Consider the following 21,834-nt stretch of genomic DNA (forward strand, 5'->3'; position numbering starts at 1 on the left):
TACAAATCAGTTTGATTTATTGTTTTGCCGATTGTCTAGACCTTAAAAAGTAATGGAGAAAATGTTAATAATGCAGGTTAAACTTAAAAGTGTGTGGTGGGTACTTTCCTACCACACCACACCACCCATCCCAGGGTGCCAGTTGTTAAACATTTGCCAGAACACTCCTGGTTAAGTTATACTTGGAAGTGTTGAAGAATATTAAATTTTAGGGGCAGCTAGATGGCACAGCGGATAGAGCACTGGCCCTGAAGTCAGGAGGACCTGAGTTCAAATCGAGCCTCAGACCAAACATTTGCCGCTTACTAGCAGTGTGACCCTGGGCAAGTCACTTAACCCCAACTGCCAAAAAAAAAAGAGTGTTAAATTTTAGACCATTTGTGAGCTATGCCACATGGGATTTTCTAAGATGCTTTAGTGCAATGTACTGGGAAAGATATTGGAAATGAAAACGATAAAATTTGGGGCTTTGCATTTTGCCCAAAGTGCTCCTGCTCATTTGCTAGAGAGAGCAAATGTTCAGCTGGGGAAAGAGTGTAAAGGAGTTTTGTCTCCCACTTCATATTAATAAAATCACAAAGTGTACAATAAATGTTAAGGAATTTGCCTATAATCCCATGACAATATAGTTTATATATGATTAAGTTTCAAAGTGTAAACAAGATGCATTTACATCTTTAGGATTCCTTTAGGAAGGACTGATCTTTTTAAACGGGTCAAGGAAAGTGTGGTTATCTAACCAAACAGGCTAACTATGCCTCGGGGGCTTTAAATAGAGGAATGTCTGCATTTGACCAGCCTAGCAGTGAGAGTTTCCGTCTTGGGAGTACTTTGAGGAAGTAGACAGCTTTTTTTCCCCTCAGGGCATCATGGGGGGGGGGGGGGGGGGAGTGAGCCCCAAAGGCTTCTTACACTCTTTCCCTGTGCCCCATGGACCACATTACAAGAGAAACTGGACCAAGAGAAGACCATGCATCCTTTTTGGGAGTGGAGAGACACAAAGGAGGAGGAAAGGTAACACTGCTGGATCCAGAAAGATAACTACTGAGGAGGGTGGTGAAGATGGGAAAGGGAAGATAGGTATCTCCTATGCTCAACTGAGCAGTCAGTGCGGTCGCCTCTAAAGAAGTTGCATGACAATTCTACAAAGGGAGAAAGGCTTTCTACTGCCAGGAGTTGAGTTTTGTGTTGCCATATGTGTATCCAAATTCATGACTCTCTACCATTGTATTCTATTTAAGCCCATTCTTCCCATGGATGCTGCTTGTGTTTGTGAGAGAATATGGCCTAGACTTTTGAGAGGAATGTTTTCTGCCAACTGTTGTTACTATACTATCTTTGTAAATGCTTTTGATAAATCTAAGTCTGCTGAGTGATTATTGATGGAAAGCATACCAAAGGAGGGCTCAGGTGCTAGTGTTAAAAATATACCATCACAGGATTACCTTTAAAACTCAAAGGGAGCAGTCTGCCCTCTGGGAAGCGTACAAGTGCAAATTGGGGAAGGGGAGTGGCCCAGCATCAGACACGTGTTAGCTGCATGACCCTAGGCAAGTCACTTAACCTCTCTTTGTCTCAGTTTCCACAACTGTAAAATGGGAATCAGAATAGCACCTACCTCCCAGGGTTGTGAGAATCGAATGAGATTATATTTGTAAAGTGCCTAGCACAAAGTAGGCATTATATAAATGCTTACTCCCTTCCCTTCCCCTGCTAAATTAAATTTGTTACAGCTTCCAGGAGAAACCAACTAACTGCAGGTGTGAAGTAACTGCATGTGTGAAGTAACTGCATGTGTGAAGTAACATCTAAAGAAAGCAATTCAAATGAAATGAGAGATCATTTGCTTCATTGAACATAATAAAATATATTTCCCCAGGGCCTCGTTAATTAACTTTGTCTAAACCGTAGCTGCAATAATGATCAATAATACAGTTAACTCCACCTATATCACAGAATAAGTGTTTCTCTGTAGGCTGAGTGAATTTTAATGGTTACTTATAAAAAATGATTTAACCTAAAAAAGCTTTAGTAGAATTCAGTTACAATAGTATATCCTTTTTTTCTAGGATCACAGATACAGAGTGAGAAGCTAATTTAAGTATGTCTAGCCCAAGGGTTTCCAACCTGGGGTCTGTGAACTTGCATAGGAAGATAATACATCTTTATTTTTACTAACTTCTAACTGGGATTTAGTATTTCCTTCAATTATGACTGTAGGTAATAAACTAGAGTAGTATTAGCAGTGCCTATGACTCTAATTAATAGAAATTGCAGATATTTTCATATTACATTACATTTGAAAATCAATTCAACATAACAGTCCTGTTTCCTTGTCTAAAGACCATCCCAGTTTAATGTTCTTATTCAAGATAAGCAGCAACAATCTTCCAATGATATGTCTTTAAAAATAAATTTAATTCTAATTTGCTTATATTTTAAATGTGTTGTCTTGTTATTTATGTATTAATAAGGAAGTACATTATATACACAAAAATTCCAAAATATTTTCCTAACTTCATTTCAATAAATATAGTATCAAATATTTTTAAAATAAAATTTAACTCTAACTTGCTTGTATCTTGAATGTATTATCTTGTTGGGGCAACTAGATGGCATAGAGGATAGACTATCTGGGCCTGGAATCAGGAAGACTCATCTTCCTGAGTTCAAATCTGGCCTCAGATACTCACTAGCTGTCTGTAGCTTGCCCAACCCTGGGCAAGCCACTTAATTCTGTTTACCTCAGTTTCCTCAACTGTAAAATGATCTGGAGAAGGAAATGGCAAACTACTCCAGTATCTTTGCCAAGAAAACTCCTAATGGGGTCATGAAGAGTCAGACACAACTGAAATGACTGAACAAATTGTCTTGTTCTTTAATATGTTAATAAAGAAGCACATATATTACTATATCACAATTAAAAAAAATATTTTGGTAACCGTATTTCAGTGTAATTTGCATCCTTTGTAATTTTATTTTATGCATTTTAAAATATTATTCTGATAGGGGGTCCATAGATTTCATCAAATTGCCAAAGGGGTCTATGACTTGTTCAGTTGTGTCCAACTCTTTGTGACCCCATTTGGGCTTTTCTTGCAAAGAATCTGAAGTAGTTTGCCATTTCCTTCTCCAGCTGTTAAGACCAGATTTGAACTCAGGAAAATGAGTCTTCCAGACACCAGACCTAGTGCTCTATCCACTGCACCCCCTAGCGGCCCCTGGAGTCTATGACACAAGAAATGTGAAGATATTTTCTGGCTTGCCTTGAACTCCTGGTCTAGACCAATACACTCATTTTACAGATGAGGAAGCAATGGCTTAGAGAGATGATCTCCCCTTCCTCTACTCTATTCACTCTGTGATCTACCCAGACTTGTCTTCTTGCTGTTTCTCACACATGGCACTCCATCTTTTGTTTCTGTGTCTTTGCTCTGACCATCCCCCATGTCTGGAATGCTCTCTCTTCCCTCACCTCCTATCTCATAGAATCCTTTAGTTCTCTAAAGATTCGAATCAGGTGCCACCTTCTACACGAAGCTTTTCCTGATTTTCCCAGCAGTTAATGCCCTTCCTCCATTGGACAGCAAGCAGAGTGCTAGAGTCAGAACTTGGAGTCAGAAAGATGGGAGATCAAATCCTTCCTCAGCTACTTTGTGATCCTGAGCAAGTCATTTAACCACTCTCAGCCTCATTTTTGATAACTATAAAATAAGGGAGTTAGACTTGCTTGTCCTTTCAGCTTTTAATCTATAATTTATAAGAATATTGTTGGTTTTTTGGTTTATTGCCATTTTTTAATCAAGTCCCATAGATTCAATTATCATCTCCACTCAGATGATCCTCAGATCTATTTTTCCAGCCCTAACCCCTCTCCTTATCTTTAGTCTCACATCTCTAATTGCCTATTGGACATCTCAAACTATATGTCTCATAGACATCTTAAACGAAACATTTTCAAAACCAAATTAATTATCTTTCTCCCCAAACCCTTCCCTCTTCCTAACTTCCCTGTTACTGTCAAGGGTACCACCAAGTTCTTAACCATCTAAGCTCACAACCTTTGGGTCATCCTCAATTCCTTACTCTCACCACCCTCTCAGTTGCCAAGTCTTGTTGTTTCTGTCATATATACCCACTCCTTTCCTATGATATTACCATCATCCTGGTGAGAGCCCTCATCATTTCATTCCTGGACTATTATAATAATTTGATGGTTGATTTCCCTACCTCAAGTCTTTCCCCACTCAAGTATATCCTCTACTCAACTGTCAAATTGATCTTCCTAAAGCACAGGTCTAACCCTATGAATTAAATAAATGCAATTCAACTTAATAAACTCAGGTAAATCTCTATTATCTTCAGGACCAAATGTAGAATCCTCTGTTGGGCTTTTAAAACCCTTCACAACCAGACCTCTTCCCAGGATTCTTTCACTTTACTGCTATCCACATATACCCACCTCCTTACTTTTCCTCACACATGACATTCCATCTCCTGACTGAGCATTTTCATTGCATGTCCTTATACCTAGAACTATCTCCCTCTTTATCCCCACCTTCTTGACTTCCCCAGCTTCCTTCAAGTCTCAATTAAAGTCCCAAGAAACTTTTCCCAGTCATTCTTAATACTAGCACCTTCTTTCTGAGCTCATCTCCATTTAATCTGGTATACATCTTGCTTATACATTGTCCATTGTCTCCATCATTAGATGTGAGCTCTTTGATATCAGGGGCTGATTTCTGACTTTCTCTGTATTCTCAGTGCTTAACACAGTGCCTGGGACTTAGTAGGTATTTAATAAACATCTGTTGACTTGACTTTTCAGTCTATAATTGTGTCTTCACAGCTCAAATTTGAATAGAGTTTCAGTATTTCTCCAGTCATTTTGATCAATGTAACTACCCAAGCTAGGCAATTCTGTCCAAATATTCCTTTCTCTTTGGATCCTAGCTGGGGTGACTAGATTAATGAGGACATTGCCAAAGTTGATCTTCACTTTGTGCTTTGTAGGCACAGAATATTTGACTTAATTGATTTACTTGTAATTCAGTCATTTGAAGTTGATCTGGCTAACCCTAAAGGCTTTCTCCCTCAGAGTCAGAAACAACTTCAGAGGCCAGCTAGCATAACCTAAACAAGAATCCAGGTATAAGACTCAAGCGGTCATCATTCAGCCTCTTCTTAAAAGTTCTTCAAAGAGGAGAAACTCTTTACTTCCTGAAAAAGTTCATTCCATTTTTGTGTGGCTTGTATTGTTAACAAATGTTTCCCTACATGGAGCCTAACTTTTTTTCTTCTGGACATCATCATCTTCCCATTGCTTCTGTGGGGCCAGGCAGAACAATCCAATCCCTCTCCCTCAGAACAGCTTTTCACATACTTAGTGACAACCATCCCCCCACCATCTTCTCTTCTTCAAGCTAAATAGTTTCAATTTCTTTAACCAGTTCTCTTATGGCATAGACTAGAGAGAGACCCCTCACAGTCTAGGTCACCATCCTCAAATCACATCTTTACACTCAGCAGAACTTTCTACATTTATAAACTGGCTGCATAAAAAATCCTCACAATAAAAAATTGATTTAGTATGTTTTGAGTATACATGGGAAATGATACAAGGAAGCATAAAACATCATTCGAGACCTCCTAGAGCTCATCCTTTGGTTGGGGAGATGACATATTCAATTCAGTTCAATTTATCAAATATTTATTAAGCACCCATGATATTTAAGACTCTAGGCTGAGTGCTGGAGATATAAAGGTGAAATGATAGTTTCTGCCTTCAGAGAGTTCATAATGCACCAAATAACTATAGTACATTGAATTCTGGTTGAATGGCACCCAAAAAATTCTTTTTAGACAGTACTAAATCTGTAATAGCAAACAAGAGGTCTCACATATGAAATGTGGTGTGTTTAGGGGCCCTTAGAATGGTAGGGAGGCATAACTCCAGACCAGCTCTCAGATGCCAGGCAGCAAAGACTTTTCTGGCTTTATTTATTAGTAACATAGTTTGCAGAGTACCAAGAAACAAGCCCTCAGTCTAACCATATCTCAGGAATGGAGAGGGCTTCTTCTTTGATTTAAAGAAATTGTCTTTCTAAAGCAGAATCATATGATATTTGTCCATTAAATAAGTATTTAGTATGCACCTACCATGTTCCAGATGCTGTGCTAGGTAGTTGGGTGATACAATGACAAAGAAACACTCCTTGCCCTTCAAGACTTTGCACATTGGGGGTGGAGGAATATATATAGGTAAATAAAAATAAAATGTGTACAAAGTCATTTGGATGGGGGTGGGAAACAAGTGACAATAAGGTGGTTCAGAGTAGATGGAATTTGGTTTAAGCCTTGAGGGAAGCTAGGGATACCGAGAGACTACAAGTACTTAACAGTACTTCTGCTAAGAGACATTCTTAATTGAAAATAAAATAAATTTTTAAAAAATCCTAAACTGGACAGGCAGCTGTCACAACTTAATTACTCTGCTTAGAGATGAAAACCAACAGGATCATCCCAACCACTGAGTGACTTCTTATCATCCAAAGGCCCAGTTAGCACAATAGCAAAGAAACTTTTAGGAAGGAATTAAGAATTCAGTGGTATATATTAACTTGTTATTGTGAGATCTGGTTCTACCATCCGACACATACAGATGGGTATGTATACAGACATATATATACATTTTATACATATACATTATATATATGCTATATACCTACATATAAAATAGATACAATCATATGTACAAATACGTACATATGTTATTATTTACTTTGCCATAAAGTATCCTTTAAAAGTTCATATATACTACAGTGTAGTAGCAGTGTTGTATACATACATGTATATATATACACATATACTATGCTGTGTGTATATGCATATAATTCACACACGTAAGCATATGCACTTACATGCATATCTGTATATATGTATTGTGTGCATATATGTGTATGTGTCTGTGTGTACCCAGTAGATCCTCATTATTTGCAGATTCCAGATTTGCAAATTCACCTACTCACTAAAATTTATTTGTAACCCCAAAATCAACAAGCCACTTCATACAAAGAGCAGTGAAAAATTTGAGTCTCCTACCAGACAAGTTCCCTTCCCAGCTGAGGTCAAACAAAGCAACTCTCTGCCTTCTTGTTATAGATCTCATACTGTAAATAAATGTCCTTTTTTTTGCCATTTATGAAGCGCCACATTTTCTTTTACATTTTTGTACTTTTTCTTGGTAATTCCACCGTTTAAAATGGCCCCCAAGTATAGTGCTTAAATTGACCCTTTTGAGACTTCTACTTTCGCTTCTAGTTTTGCCTTCTGGGCCAAAGGGAGGAAATAAGTCTAACCTCTCTTCCAAAGGAGAGCCCATCAAATATTTAAAGAGAGCTATCATGTACCACCTAAAACTTCTCTTCTTTAGGCTGATGACCTCCTTCAGTAAAACCTCATGTGGTTTGATTTTGAAAGTGTTCCCTATCCTGGCTGTCTTACTCTAGACTTTCTAGGTTTTCTTTGTCCTTGATGGCATCTTCTAGTTGTTCTTTTGAATGTAACCACACTCAAAAGAAATGATTCTACATTACAAGTACCTCAGTGGGTGTTAGTTTAAAATTTCATTTTATTCTAGGTCAAGAGGGGCCCAGGCAAATCAAATGAATAAATCTACTTTGTGCAAGCCCAGGTTGCTAAGGCTGCACAGGACATAAAGAAGAATGAATCCATTTCTTTCAAGTTTGCCGCCTAGTGGGGGTGCCAAGGTGTAATCACAGAATCAGAGAAGGTCAAGAACGGATGAGATCTTAGAATTTATCTACTCCAACTTCCTCCATCTCTAGATGGGGAAAATGAGGCTCACAGAGGTTAGGGAACTTTCACACAGCTCAAAAGAAATAGGACCAAAAAAACCAGATCTTCTGTCTCCTAAAGCCAGTGCTCTTTACGATCTCTAAAAACTGAACAAATAAAAGATTGAAATAACAGTTCAATACAACAACAGATATGATAAAAACAAGGCAGTGCAAGATTAATTGTCTAATGATTTAACTGAATAGTAGACATTTATGCTAAAAAGAACTTGGGGAAAGATGAAAGCACCAGGTTCTAGGGGAGGAGACACTGAAAGGAGGGGAAAAGTGAATGATAAAACAATAACACGTTTTTATAATTTTGAGTAAACAAAAGTTATCTGATTTAGTGGACCAAATACAACCCTGTGTAGCAGGTTATACAAGTATTATTCTTCTTCTTTAAGATAAAGCAATATAGCTTTAGAGAAGTTACTTGCTTAATTAAGGTCATGTAATTTGGCAGTGATAGAGCTAAGACTTTAACCTCACTTTTTCAGACTCGAATAACTCCAACCCTCTTTCCATTGCTGTGCTGAAAACACAATTTCCCTCCTCCCTATTTTTGCTGAGCTTGGGCTCTGCTTAGACTTGTTTTCAATTAGAGATAGTAAGGGCAGCTAAGGGGAGCAGTAGATGAAGCACCAGGACTGAAGTCTGGAAGACTCACCTTCTTGAATTAAAATCCAGCTTTAGACACTTAGCTGTGTGACCCTGGGCAAGTCATTTAACCCTGTTTGCCTCTATAAAATGAGCTGGAGAAGAAAAGGCAAACCGCTCCAGTATCTTTGCCAAGAAAACCCCAAATAGAGTCACAGAGAGTTGGAAATGACTAAATGATGACTTACTGTTACCTTTGTAAGCCCCTCCCGGATTATTGCCTTGTCATAATAGAGGGGCTCGTGTAGCTCAATGAAACTATGAGCTATGCCATGCAGGGTTACCCAAAATGAACTGGTCATGGTAAAGAGTTCTGACAGAGGTGATCCACTTGAGAAGGAAAAATGGCAAATCACTCAAGAATCTTTATTAAGAAAACCCATGGACAGTATTAAAATGCTGAAAGATATAACACTGGAATGGCGTGCATTGTCCATGGGGTCACAGAGTCAGAATGACCAAACAATCCAAATCTTTGTAAAATACTACTCACAAGCCCAGCATTTAAATTTAGCTCACTGAGTAGAAACAGTTGAGAAACAGTATCCCCTGCCTAGAGTAATAAACAATTATCTAAGCCCAGTGAGAAATTTTGGGGCTTGTAAGAATGAACAGAGATGGGAGGTGGAATGCCAATTTCAAAGGCTAGCAATAGTCCGATCTGGCTAGAATCTAGGGTGCAGGAATAGAGGTTAGAGAAAGATTGTGGAGGGTCTTAATTGCTGGACAAAGGAATTGATATTTGATCCTAGAGGCAATACAGAACCACTGAAGGTACTGGAGCAAAGGAATCCCTTTGAAGATTATTTTTCTACTTATATGAAGGATAGGTTCAAGAAGGGAGAAAATAGAGAAAGGAAGCTGTACAGGAGATTTTAAAGTAGTTAAGTGAGAATTGTTAAGGTCTTGAAATAGATGCATATCTGATTTAGGCACAGAATTTTGGAAATGCAAGGGATGACTTGGTAACGTTCAATTATAGGATTATACAACAGTATCATAAATCTGGAATGAGAAGGGACCTCAGCACCCTCTCATCCAACCTCCTCCTATAAAATAAAAATAAAGTTATTAACATTTGGCCTTCATTCTGTCAGCATCAGAAATATCAGCATTTAAAAGAGAATCAAATCATTGCTCTGGAAGGAACTTTAGAAATAACCCCTTCACTTTGTTGATAAAGGAACTGAGGCTCAAAAAAGTTGTATAATTTGCCCAAGATTACATAGCTATTAAAATCATCAGTCCAGGCCTCCTACTATCTGATTAAGTGATCTCGCCTTGTGCGGCCCATGGAAGTTTCAGAACACCCATTCTGGTTTTGAAAATGATTTATGAATGTCGTATAGCAGTTTGTTCCTGTCTTGTGATCTTTGATTGTACTGGCTAAGGTGCTTAGAAAGGTTTTTCTATCGCTTGACGGTATTGTAGTTTATATCTTTTTCTTTCTTTTCATACTTGCCTCCATGTGGGTCGTTTGACCAATAAGGCTTTTTGGTTGTGAAAATCTGGCTGAATGAAAGTTATATTTAAAGCAGTAGTTGGTGCTGAGGAAAACCAAGCTATTTGCTAATCAACAAAACAAAAAACAGGAACCCCACTACCAGAGGACTCTGCTTGCCAAGTATTTCTGCCTGACAGTTTTCTGATTGGGTGGATGATAGGGCACTTTCCATATGCCCTGATGAAGTTACAATGCACCAGACTTATAAGGGCTGTCTCTTTCAAATGTCTAGAGTATCTAGAGACTTAAGTACTAATTCTAGATCTATCATTAGCTCTTGTGACTTAGCAAGTTATTTCATTTCTTTAGTCTTCTCTTTCTTCACCTTTAAGTCAAATCAATTGGGTTATGATCTCTCATCTCTTAGAAGCAATCTAAATTGCTAAGATTCTATGATTTGACTCATTATAGCACAAGAAAGACTTCTGGTAACAACAGATCTCTCAAATTATGGTTTTTTCCACTCTCTTACTAAAGTACTTTTTAGCTCTTTCTCCCTATCTTATCCAGACTAAGAGTTCATTTCTTCAGTCCTCATATCTATAGCTACCCATTTGTTTTTTTCTTAAACAATGAATCAGTCATGATTTAGGAGAGCTATGGAGTTGCTCCAAGTTGTTTCCAGGCCTTCTTCCTGTTTCAGTCCAGGAAATGAGGCTTTTCTTAAAGAAGACTCCAAAAAATCCAGGTTCAGAATCATGGATTTAGGGGCAGAGAAACTGAGTTGGGATTAATTTAAAGGTCAGAGACAACTCAAGTACCCACTTGGCTTAGTATATAAAACAGAGTTTAATTTCTCAACCTTACTTTGGCTTAGTAAGCACATGCTTACAAAATTGAGTTCCTTTGCGGGGAAACAAGGATGCCAATTCTTTAGAGTAAGGGTAAGCAAACAATGAAGAGTCTAGGGGTTGAATGATGGAAATTGAAGGGCCTATGTTAGAATATAGTGTTTTCCTACTGGTAAACACTAGTCAAACAGAAAAGAACCAGGCCTGTAATCCTGAGAATTTATGAAAATGGACTCTTTTGTCTTTTCTCTCTTTCTGTCCTTATTCCCTTTGTTTTGAGCTTTCCTAAAATTCTAATATTTCCCAAAGACTTAATCACGAGAAATATCAATCTCTAAAGTTGTAGTAGTTCTGGTATCCTACTATCACTTACAAAGAAAGACAATATTCAAGTATTTAAGGGAAGGGAGGACACAATTGGAATTCATCCTGAGAATATCTTGGAAAAAGTTTGTCCAAAGTATTGTATGTCTTTAGTAGACCTTCATTTGGGTTGACTTTATACAACAGAGGGAGGATAAAAGGCAGATGCAATATAATATGCAATGGGGATACACAAGAGAAATAAACTAAAGACGCAAATATAGGTAAAGAAGAGGTAAAACTGTCTCTACTTGCTGATGATGTGATGGTATACTTGGAAAATTCTACAGAATCAGCAAAGATACTAATTGAAGCAATAGCTTCAGCATAGTTGCAGGCTATAAAATAAACTTTCAAGTATTAGCAGCATTTCTACATAATAATTTGTTGCTGTTCAGTTGTTTTTCAGTTGCATCTGACTCTTTGTGATCTCATTTGCAGTTTTCTTGGCAGAGATACTGGAGTGGTTTACCATTTCCTTCTGCAGCTCATTTGACAATTGAGGAAAGGGAGGCAAATAGGGTTAAGTGACTTGCCCAGAGTCACACAGTAATTGTCTGAGGCTAGATTTGAAATCAGGGAGATGAGTTTTCCTCACTCCAGGCCCAATACTCTATTCACTGCACCACCTAGCTGTCCCAAAATATAATAAATTTTCAATTGTTTCCAACTCTTTGTGACCCCATTTGGGGTTTTCGTGGCAGAGATGCTGGAATGATTTGCCATTTCCTTCTCCAGCTTATTTCACAGATGAGCAAACTGAGGCAAAGAACATTAAGTGACTTGCCCAGGGTCACAGAGCTAATAAATGTCTAAGGCCAGATTTCAACTCAAGAAGATGAGTCTTCCTTACTCCAGACCTGGCTTTCTATCCACTTCCCTACCGAGCTGCCCTATTATTATTTAATAATAAAAAAACCCCAAATTAATGCTAACCAAAAGTTGAATGGACTGACAACTGGACATAGTAGGTTTCACCTCTCTGGACATCTTCAAGCAAAGGTTGGATAACCACTTGTCAATATGCTGTAAAAAGATTCCATTTTCAGGATGTGCTAAATGGCTACTGAGTTCACTTCTCATTCTGAGATTCTGAGACTCTGCCTCTCTCACCTTAAACCCATAATGAAGGTTAGCAAACAATTGTATAAATGAAGGAATAAGACCTCAAATCAGCTTTAAGATGTCCAAGATTAGTTGATAGCTAGTTGAGAGCAAGTTCAAAGGAATAAAAAGTTTCTTGGGTTATGGCAAGGAGGAAGAAACAAAAGACCACATTCACCTACTTCATAAGCTTACTTGGAGCATCCCTGATCATAAGAACAATAACCTGTCTTGTCATTTTTCAGATGTTGACATATTGTATCCTACAACCTGACAAGGTTGGGAATGGAGGTATTATGATGGCCATTTTACAGATAAAGAACTGACACATTAGTCAATGATATCACTATTCCCATCTTTCCCAACATTTGAAATCTTAACGTCACTTCAGTTTTTCCTCCTTCCTCCCTATCCACAAACATTTAGGTGTCCAGTCTTGGCATGTGCTGCCTCTGTCCTCTCTTTTTCATCCATTGCCCTAATCCCAGCCCTCAATTCCTCTTCCCTGAACTATTTCAGCAGTTTCCTAACTGGTCTACATTCATCCTGTCTCTTTCTGCTCTGATCCATCCTGCACACAACAGCCAGATTAGTCTTCTTAAAGGACAGCCCTGGTGATGTTACTCCTTTGCTTAGAAACAAAGAAACAAACAAAAATACTTTCAATGGCTCACTTCTTTCACTTAATATCTGTGTGACTTTTCCCAATGCCTCTTAATTCTGTACCTTCCCTCTGTTAATTATTTCCTATTTATCCTGTATATAGCTTATTTGTACATAGTTGTTTGTATGTTGTCTCTCCCATCAGATTGGAAGAGCCTTGAGGGCAGGGACTGTCTTTTGCTTTTCTTTGTATCCCCAGCACTAAGCATAGTGCCTGGCACATAATTAGATATTAATATTAAAATGCTTATTGACTGCTGACTTTTGACAAGTCATTTAACCTCTCTTAGGCCTGAGTTACCTCAACTGTAAAATTATGAAGTTGAGCAAGATCATCTTTAAGGTCACTCTCATCTCTAAATCTACGATCCCCATTACCTATAGTATTATTGAATGTCGACCAGATTCATTTGCATATCATCTTTTTACTTTCCCTACTAAGGAGATCCCTTGTATCTTAGGATTTGGAACTGAGACAGAACTATTCTGACCCCTTCATTTTAGAGACAAATGAGCTGAGACCCAGAGAATTAATGGCTTACATGAAAATAATGGGCCCCAACGGTCACATAGGGAGGAAATAGCCAATCTTAGATTTGTGCTTCTGACTTTCAGTCCAATGCTGGCCAAAAAGTCTTTCCTCTAGAAACTAACTATAATAAAGTATGGTTGGATTTGCATGCAAAAACTGAACTGAATTAAGCCACATGATTTTTTCCTCAAAGAAAAATATAGCAAATGTTTCCCTTTATTTGCAACTTGTTAAGAATTTTTAAGTGCTCAAAATACGATCTAGACCTGCTGCATGTATGCAGCTGGTAGATACCCTTTTGTCAATGATAGTCAATCCTACTTCAGAAAATCCATTTATGTAAGATTTTTATTCAGAATCTATTCCATTATCCACCACCATAATTAACTAAAAATATCTCTGATTAACTGACACCTAGCTTTTAATAAACCATATTTCAGACACATGAAAACATTTTAAAATTCAATCAAGGTCTGTTGAAATGATACTATGATTATGTTTTATAGTTTAATTAGCCTTTGAAAAGAGAGAAGCAATTATCCTAAGCCAGTTTTTTTGTTCTTTTTAAAAAGAAACACAAATTTCTACTTTTTTTATATGACTATTTTCTCACATTCCCTTCTTAGTGAAGGTCATTAATGCCTTCTTACAAATCTGAGCTGACTGGTTCCTTTTGTGGACAAATTTTCTATGATTTGCAACCTAACTGCATGTTTCACAGAATCCTAGGACTTAGAGCTGAAAGGGATCTTAGAGAGAGGGTTTAGCTCAACTTCCTCTTTTGCATATGAGGAAACCTATTTTAAAAGAAGTGAAGACTTACTCAAGGTCACATAGATAGAAAGTAATAAAGTGGGCAGCTAGATGGTGCAGTGGATACAGCACTAGCCCTGTAGGAGGACCTGAGTTCAAATCTAATCTCAGACACTATGTGACCCTGTGCAAATCACTTAACCCTGATTGCCTCAAAAAAGAAAGGAAAGAAAGAAGGGAAAGAAGGAAGGAAGGAAGGAAGGAAGGAAGGAAGGAAGGAAGGAAGGAAGGAAGGAAGGAAGGAAGGAAGGAAGGAAGGAAGGAAGGAAGGAAGGAAGAAAAGACAGTAATAGAGAAAGGAAGATCCAAGATGTTGTAATGATAAAAAGTACAAGGAGCTCCTCTCCACAAAACCCCTCCAAACAGACCTAAAAAATTCACCAAATTGAATCTTGACTGGGAAATCCAGAAAAAGTTACAGTTCAGCTCAGCCTAGGAGACAGACAGGGAGGTCTTTGACAACTGAGGGAAGAGGCAGTCATAGACCCACATCAGGGCACTCCCAAATTCTTCTTTTGGTGGCTTTTTCACCCACTGGGTCACAGATCCAAAATGGCCTGAGAAAAGGACCTGCACATGGCATTAATAGGTAGGGAAGCCCTGGATGCTGTACCAAGAAAGGAGGAAATTTAGAAGCAAGCAACAACAGCAACGTGGCTTAGATCCCAGCAAATTGTCATTTCTAGTATATAGCCCAGCCTGCAGAGGAATAACCAGGACAGGAATTCCAGGCCAAAGGGGAACCTACAATTTTGCCACTCTGAGTTAAATGAGCTTTCTAACTGGCTGATAGGATCAGAGTCCAACAGCAGTCTATTCTTGCACTGACCCAAACCCAGGTCAGGAACTTGGCAGAGCTCAGACCATGGGAACAGCAGTCAGACTTTGCTCTTGGATCAGACCACTTTGGGAGCAATGAAAGCTTGCAAGTCCCCAGCCTGTTCCTGAAATGCTGGATTAACACAATACTCAAGATCTTAAGAAAACAGCAATAGATTCAGCCTAGACTTTCCCTCTGTAAGTGCCACAGAGCCCAGCCTAAATATTAAATCTGAAGTTAGGAAGAAGGCTGGAAGAATGAGGAAAAACAAACAAAAGAATCCCATCATAAAGCACTATTATGGTGACAGAGTAGCTCAAGACATACACAGAAGTAAAGAATGATTCCAAATCATATACAAGGAATGCCTCAGAATAAAATACAGCTTAAGCACAAAGTCAACTAGGATTCCTAAAGGAGATGAAGCAAGAGTTAAATTCTAAAAGTGTTTATAAAGGAAATAAGAGTGCTTGAGGAAAAAAATAGAAAAGAATAACAGCTATGGTAAAAAAAAAAGAATTCAAAAGTGAACTAACAGCTTGACACAAGAGGTACAAAACCCTGCCCAAGCAAAAAAAACTCCCTGAAAATTATAATGAAGCTAATAGAAGCCAATGACTCCATGAGGCAACAAGAAATATTAAAACAAAGTCAAAAGATTGGAAAATATAGAAAAAAATAGTAAGGATCTCACAGCAAAAGCCATGGAACCTAAAAAACATAGCAAAGAAGAAAAATTTAAGAATCATCGGACTGTCTGAATTCTATGACCAAAAAAAAGAGCCTAAACACCCTATTTGAAGAAATCTTAAAATTGCCCAGATCTCTTGGAACTAGAGGGCAAAGTAGAAATAGGAAGAATCCCTTAATAGCTGTGTGACCTTGGGCAAGTCACTTAATCCTGATCGCCTCACCAAAAAAAGAGAAAGAAATAGGAAGAGTCCACTGGTCACCTCTTGAAAGAAGCTCAAAAATGAAAGCTCCCAGAAACATCATAACCAAAATCCAGAGTTTCCAGGTCAAAGAAAAAGTACTGCAAAAAGTCCCAAAGAAAGAATTAAAATACTGAGGTGTCACAGTCAGGTTCATACATGACTATACAGGAGCAGAGAATTTGAAACTCCTTGCCTCCATGACAATAATGTTTTCTTTACTAGTAGAGGACACTATACACATTTCCATGGCTCTTGTCACTTGACCTAAAACTCTAAAATAAATAAATGGTATTAATTGTACAGGTAGACTTCCACCTATTGAGTTTCTTAAATAATTAATTATTCCAAGTGAAACTAAAACCTTAAATGAGAATTATTGTGATCTCCTTACTTCACAAAAGATAAATATAAAAAGAGAATAGAATGTAACAAAGTGTTTCTGAATGGAAATAAAGGTGCCAATGGACATTATTCCTAAAGGAGCACAGCAAAAGCAACCTTTTCTCTCCCACAAAGGCCCTTACATGCACTTACTGCTTCAGCCACCTCAATATTAAAATTCCCTAAGTCATCCAAGAAAAATGTACTCAAAAAAGTATGTAATTTGAGAGTGAGAAGAGATCTTAGAGCTCATCGACTTCTATCCCCTAGTTTTGCAGATAAGGTAATGAAGGGACAAAGAGGTCAAGATACTTGTCCAAGGTCACACATCTAGTTTGTCCAAGGTAATGTTGCTAGAACCAATTCTAGAAACCAAGTCTTCCTTCTGAAAATCAGGCCTATGATCTCCTAAGTGGAGTGCCATGACTTGACCCCAAGGGGTATGTGATCAGAGTTTGGGGAAATGGGTAATAAATTACCCTTTCTGTAATAGTCGATTATGAGGCTTACTTCCAACACAGACATATCTACTCTTATCACTTAAACGCTTTCCATTCTACCCTTTCTGAGCCAGGGATTGGGCCCCCAGGACAGTTGTCACCTAATATCTATCAGGTCCCTATAGCAGCAACTGTAAATATGCCATGGGCCGGGGGGGGGGGGGAAATCTGCTTGGGAGTGCTTCAGGCAGACATAGCTGCTGGCTAGGGCACCTAAACCTTCTAAGCTGCACCCAGGGGAGTTGAGCTCTGCTCCTGGGGACCTACATGGTCAGACCTGCCTTTGTCTCAGCATCTCTGCCAGACCAGCCTGCCTTGCCCCACCCCACCACCCTCTTGGAGGAAGGCACATCCACCTACCTGCCAGGCACAGCTCTAACTCTAAGGCTGCATCTCTGCACTGGGCTAGGGAGATAGCCATCAGTGTCTTGCTGCCTATCTGTACCCAAGCTCTGTGGTGGACTGCTCACTGGCTTCAGTCCTTACCCTCCATAGTCACTGGGGTCTTGGAAAGGTTATTACTGACTATGTTCATAAAGACAAGTTGGTGAAAGGAGCCAAGGCAAGTCTCTTGATGCTCTCAGCCATGACCTTTGCAGGACTCTGCTATTTCAACTATCATGATGTGGGCATCTGCAAAGGTGTTGCCATGCTGTGGAGCCTCTGACATTCCTGGAAAAAGAAATGACTGTACACTCATTGCCTCTGCTCTATCACATTATTAACCAATGAAAATGAGAGGAAAGTAACAATGAACTCCACTGATGAGACCTCACCTGTTCTCCAGTCAACAATTGGTCTCTATGAGGAATGTAATCCAAGAAGGATTAGATTAAGGAAATTGAGATTAGTTTGTATTCCAAGTTCTGAGAGTCACTAAGCTGTCTCAGGATCTCACTAGGTTTATATCTTGCTTTACTCTTGTAAGCTGCCACATTTCAATTTACTGATCTCTTAAGAATTCAGTTATTCATCATCCTGTTGTGACTAGATTTGTTCAAGCAGCCTTGTCCCTCTTAAAATGTTTCTTGTTCTTGGGAATACTGGGCAAAATAAGACATTTTGTTAATTCATATAATAAAAAATTTTCAAGAAAATAATCTGCCTGGATGTTAGGAAATTGCCTAGCTGGAGAATCTGACCTATTGTAATCTTTCTGATATAAATTCCATAAAACAGCAGAGAAGCTCTAAATTTATGATTCTTCATCCCATTTGAGAGTATTCAACAAATTCCAGTGGCCCCCATCACCTCCAGGATCAAATATAAAATCCTCTGTGGGTATTTGAAGCCCTTTATAACCTGGCCACCTCCTACCTTTCCAATCTTTTTACAGCTTACTCTTCCGCGTCCTCTGTGATTGAGGCCTCCTGGCTGTCCCTCACCCAGAACATCCCAACTCCAGACTCCATGAATTTTCACTGTCATCTATGGCTGGAACTATTTCCCTACTTATCTCTACTTCTTGACTTCCCTGGCTTTCTTCAAGTCCCAGCTAAAATCCCACCATCTACAGGAAACCTTTCCGGATCCCCTTTCCAATTCATCCTGTCATCATTCTTGTCTATATCTTGTTTGCTTCAGGTTGTCTCTCCCATTAGACCATGAGCCACAGAACCATGAACATTAGAACCATGAGAGCAGGGGAATGTTAGCAGCCTGCCTACTTAGTCATCTTTGCAATGTCACATTTTTTTCCCTTTCTTTGTATCCCCAAGTCCTTAGCACAGTGACTAGCACATAGCAAGCAGTTAATAAATGCTTATTGACTGACTCACATACCTGAAGGACCTTTCTTATTGCCCCTTGGCTAAAAAAAAATTTAAAAAGAGTTAATTATTCTAACAGGGTGTGACTGATTAAATCTCCTTAGAAAAAGGGAGCAGGGAAGGCCCTGGCAAGCATTAAGAATCAGCTGTGTCCTCTTCTGGGACACCCTCCATCCCTGGTGATATGAATATATTTCCATCTCCTCATTCAAATGAGCCTTAGGATATATGAGAAAAAAAATAATTTTAAGTTGCAATAATGAACCTACTTGTAATAGTTCCAGTCTCAATTTAACTTGTTCACTGTTGAGTCTATCTCTGTCCAGAAAGAAGGTGTGCCAAATTTCCTGAGCCTGCCCAGACTTAGCTGCCAGTGAGGTGAGTCTCCTTTTGGGAACAGATAATTGCATTCCACCTCATCTGAATCAGTTCATAATGTGCAATTCCCACAAAGACATCTTAACAACTTGGGAGGCAGTTTCAAGAAAATAACCACTAGTAGCAATATAAAGTCTGTGATGTCCTGGATTAACAGTCATTAGTTAAAAAGTTAGCTTGGAGCTAGCTAACTAGTATTAGTTAAGAGTTAGCTTGAAACTCCGAAAAAGAAGGAAGAGTGTTTACTATGATCGTACATGTATAGCCTATATCAGATTGCATACTGTCTTGAGGAGGAAAAAAAAATTTAGAACTCAAAATTTTATAAAAGCAAATGTTGAAGACTAAAAATAAATATTTTTTTAAAGAAGGAAGAGGAAGAGGTGAAAGAGAGATAGTAAGTAAAGGAGGAGGAGCAAGGAAGAAGTAAGAGCAAAAAGAATGGAAAGAAGGAAAAGAGAAAAACTGAGAGAAAGGAGAGGGAGAAAGAGAACACAAGCTAAAAACTAAAAACTGAGTTTTGCTTAGTTTCTCAAATATTTAGGCACAAATATTTCTGAGATGGATACATTGACCATTTTTCACATTCTACATAACAGCTAGATACTGTCATTTTGAGAGAAAACACACATTCAACCTTTATTAAAGTATAATTTGATTCTACCATTTTTATAAACCATAAACCATTGCATCCTAGTGGCTTATTTCACTGGGGAATGTTAGGAACCTGCTTGCTCTGCCATCCTTTGCAATGTCAAAGTCAATTAGCACCTCATTATGGGCATGCATTCCCTTTTGTTTTTACCAGAATAACAGGTTTCAGAAAAGGGGTGATTTTCAAGTGGTTAACTACTCAGTTGAGGTAGCAATTTTCTATTTTTAACCAAGTTGGACATTTTCAGTTTGAAAGTGACAAGTCCATTAAAAATAAAGTGCCCCAAATGCCCCTCAAATCTGGAATAGATCTTGGAATGCACAAGAGGATGTTGCCTCCAACCTTCAGGGAGATTGAAGAGCAGGCTATAGAATCATCAGGAAGAAGGCCCACTAAAAGAGATATTACTAAGGACTTATGACTTAGAGAAGGAGCACTTCAGACTTCCTATCTCTTCTTTGGGTCATCTCTTCTCCATTGGAAGGAGAAGTGTCCAGATGAAGTCCTTCCTCTTTACATAAGTACCTCTAAGGGACTTGCTTTTCTGTTGCTCAAAGCTGCAAGTATCTGAGAAGGGGTGATCTAATGCCATCTTATTTGCAAGAATGTTTGTGTTTCAATATCTTCAAGGCTATTGTTAAGAATTATAGCTTCAAGTTGTTGAGGTGTAGATGCTAGGGGTGCTGAGATCCCAAAATCATGACACACAGGTCCTGCCCAAATGAATTTGATTCAAGACTTTTTTCAGCCCAGGCACAGCCAAGATGGTGGAGTGAAAGCAGTGACTTGCTTGAGCTCTCCCCCAAACCCCTCCAAATACCCATAAAAAAAGGCTCTAAACAAATTCTGAAGCAGCAGAACCCACAAAAAGATAGAATAAACCAAATTTCCAGCACAAGATAGCCTGGATGGTTGATCAGAAAGGTATATTGTGCTAGGCAGTTAGAGGAGCGCAGTTCAGCATGGGCGCGCAGGCCACAGCCAACCTGGAGCAGGCTTCAGAGGAACGAATCACAGGCAGCTGTGGTGGTTTCCACACTCCTGTCCATGAATGCCAAAGACAACTTAGAAGGTCAGTGGGAAAAATCTGGTTTTTTGGTGAGAGAAGAGCTAGGTCAGAGCCAGTTCCAGAGTGCAGAGCCCAGAGCGCGGGCACTGGGGCGGTGGCTGTGTCTTGAGCTTCCAGCAACTGACTGAGGGGGAATCAAGTGGCTGATCGGAGGGGGACTTCAGGAATCTCTTTGCCAGTGCTGAGGCAGGAATCTCTTGCTTTGCCTTGTGCTTGGATCTGGGTCACAATTCTGGGTGGCGGTCCTGGGGTGAGGAGGAAAGAGTAAACACCTCGACCCTTATCATACCACCTTGGAAGAACTGAAAATTTACAGGTCCCTAGACGTATCTCTGAAAACAGCTATACAAACCCCTGAAGCTTGGGACAGTACATTCTCCACACTGGAAGCAGGCTTTTACCTTAACAAAGAGTTTAAAACTCAAATAGTTGGCTGGGATCATGAGCAAACCTCACAAAAAGAGTCAGACTATATTATCTTACTTTGGTGACAAAGAAGATCAAAACATACAACCAAAAGAAGACAACAAAGTCAAAGCTCCCACATCCAAAGCCTCCAAGAAAAATAGGAATCCATTCCAGGCCTTGGAAGAGCTCAAAAGGGATTTTGAGAAGCAAGTAAGGGAAGAAGAGGAAAAACTGGGAAGAGAAATGAGAGTGATGCAAGAAAAGCATGAAAAACAAGTCAACAGCTTGCTAAAGGAGACCCAAAAAAATACTGAAGAAAATAACACCTTAAAAAATAGTCTAACCCAAATGGCAAAAGAGGTCCAAAAAGCCAATGAGGAGAAGAATGCCCTAAAAAGCAAAACTGACCAAATGGAAAAGGAGGTCCAAAAGCTTACTGAAGAAAATACTTCCTTAAAAATTAGAATAGAGCAATTGGAAGATAGTGACTTTATGAGAAATCAAGACACTGTAAAACAAATCCAAAAGAATGAAAAATTAGAAAACAATGTGAAATATCTCATTGGAAAAACAACTGACCTGGAAAATAGATCCAGGAGAGAGAATTTAAAAATTATTGGACTATCTGAAAGC

General features: G+C 38.8%; 1 long non-coding RNA gene and 1 pseudogene across 1 annotated transcript in view; both read left to right on the top strand.

The window, feature by feature from the left end:
- The first annotated feature begins 886 nt into the window (after positions 1–886).
- The window catches only part of LOC110208724 (uncharacterized), a 91,474-nt gene continuing 70,526 nt past the window's right edge, over positions 887–21,834 (top strand). Inside the window, exon 1 of the long non-coding RNA XR_002324613.2 lies at positions 887–1,014. This is a non-coding gene — a long non-coding RNA (uncharacterized LOC110208724). The remainder of the gene's footprint in view (positions 1,015–21,834) is intronic.
- On the top strand, positions 17,067–17,608 carry LOC144455413 (succinate dehydrogenase [ubiquinone] cytochrome b small subunit, mitochondrial pseudogene; annotated as a pseudogene).

This window comes from Phascolarctos cinereus, unplaced genomic scaffold (assembly GCF_003287225.1).
Source record: "Phascolarctos cinereus isolate Bilbo 61053 unplaced genomic scaffold, phaCin_HiC Scaffold_2;HRSCAF=192, whole genome shotgun sequence".
Lineage (NCBI taxonomy): Eukaryota > Metazoa > Chordata > Mammalia > Diprotodontia > Phascolarctidae > Phascolarctos > Phascolarctos cinereus.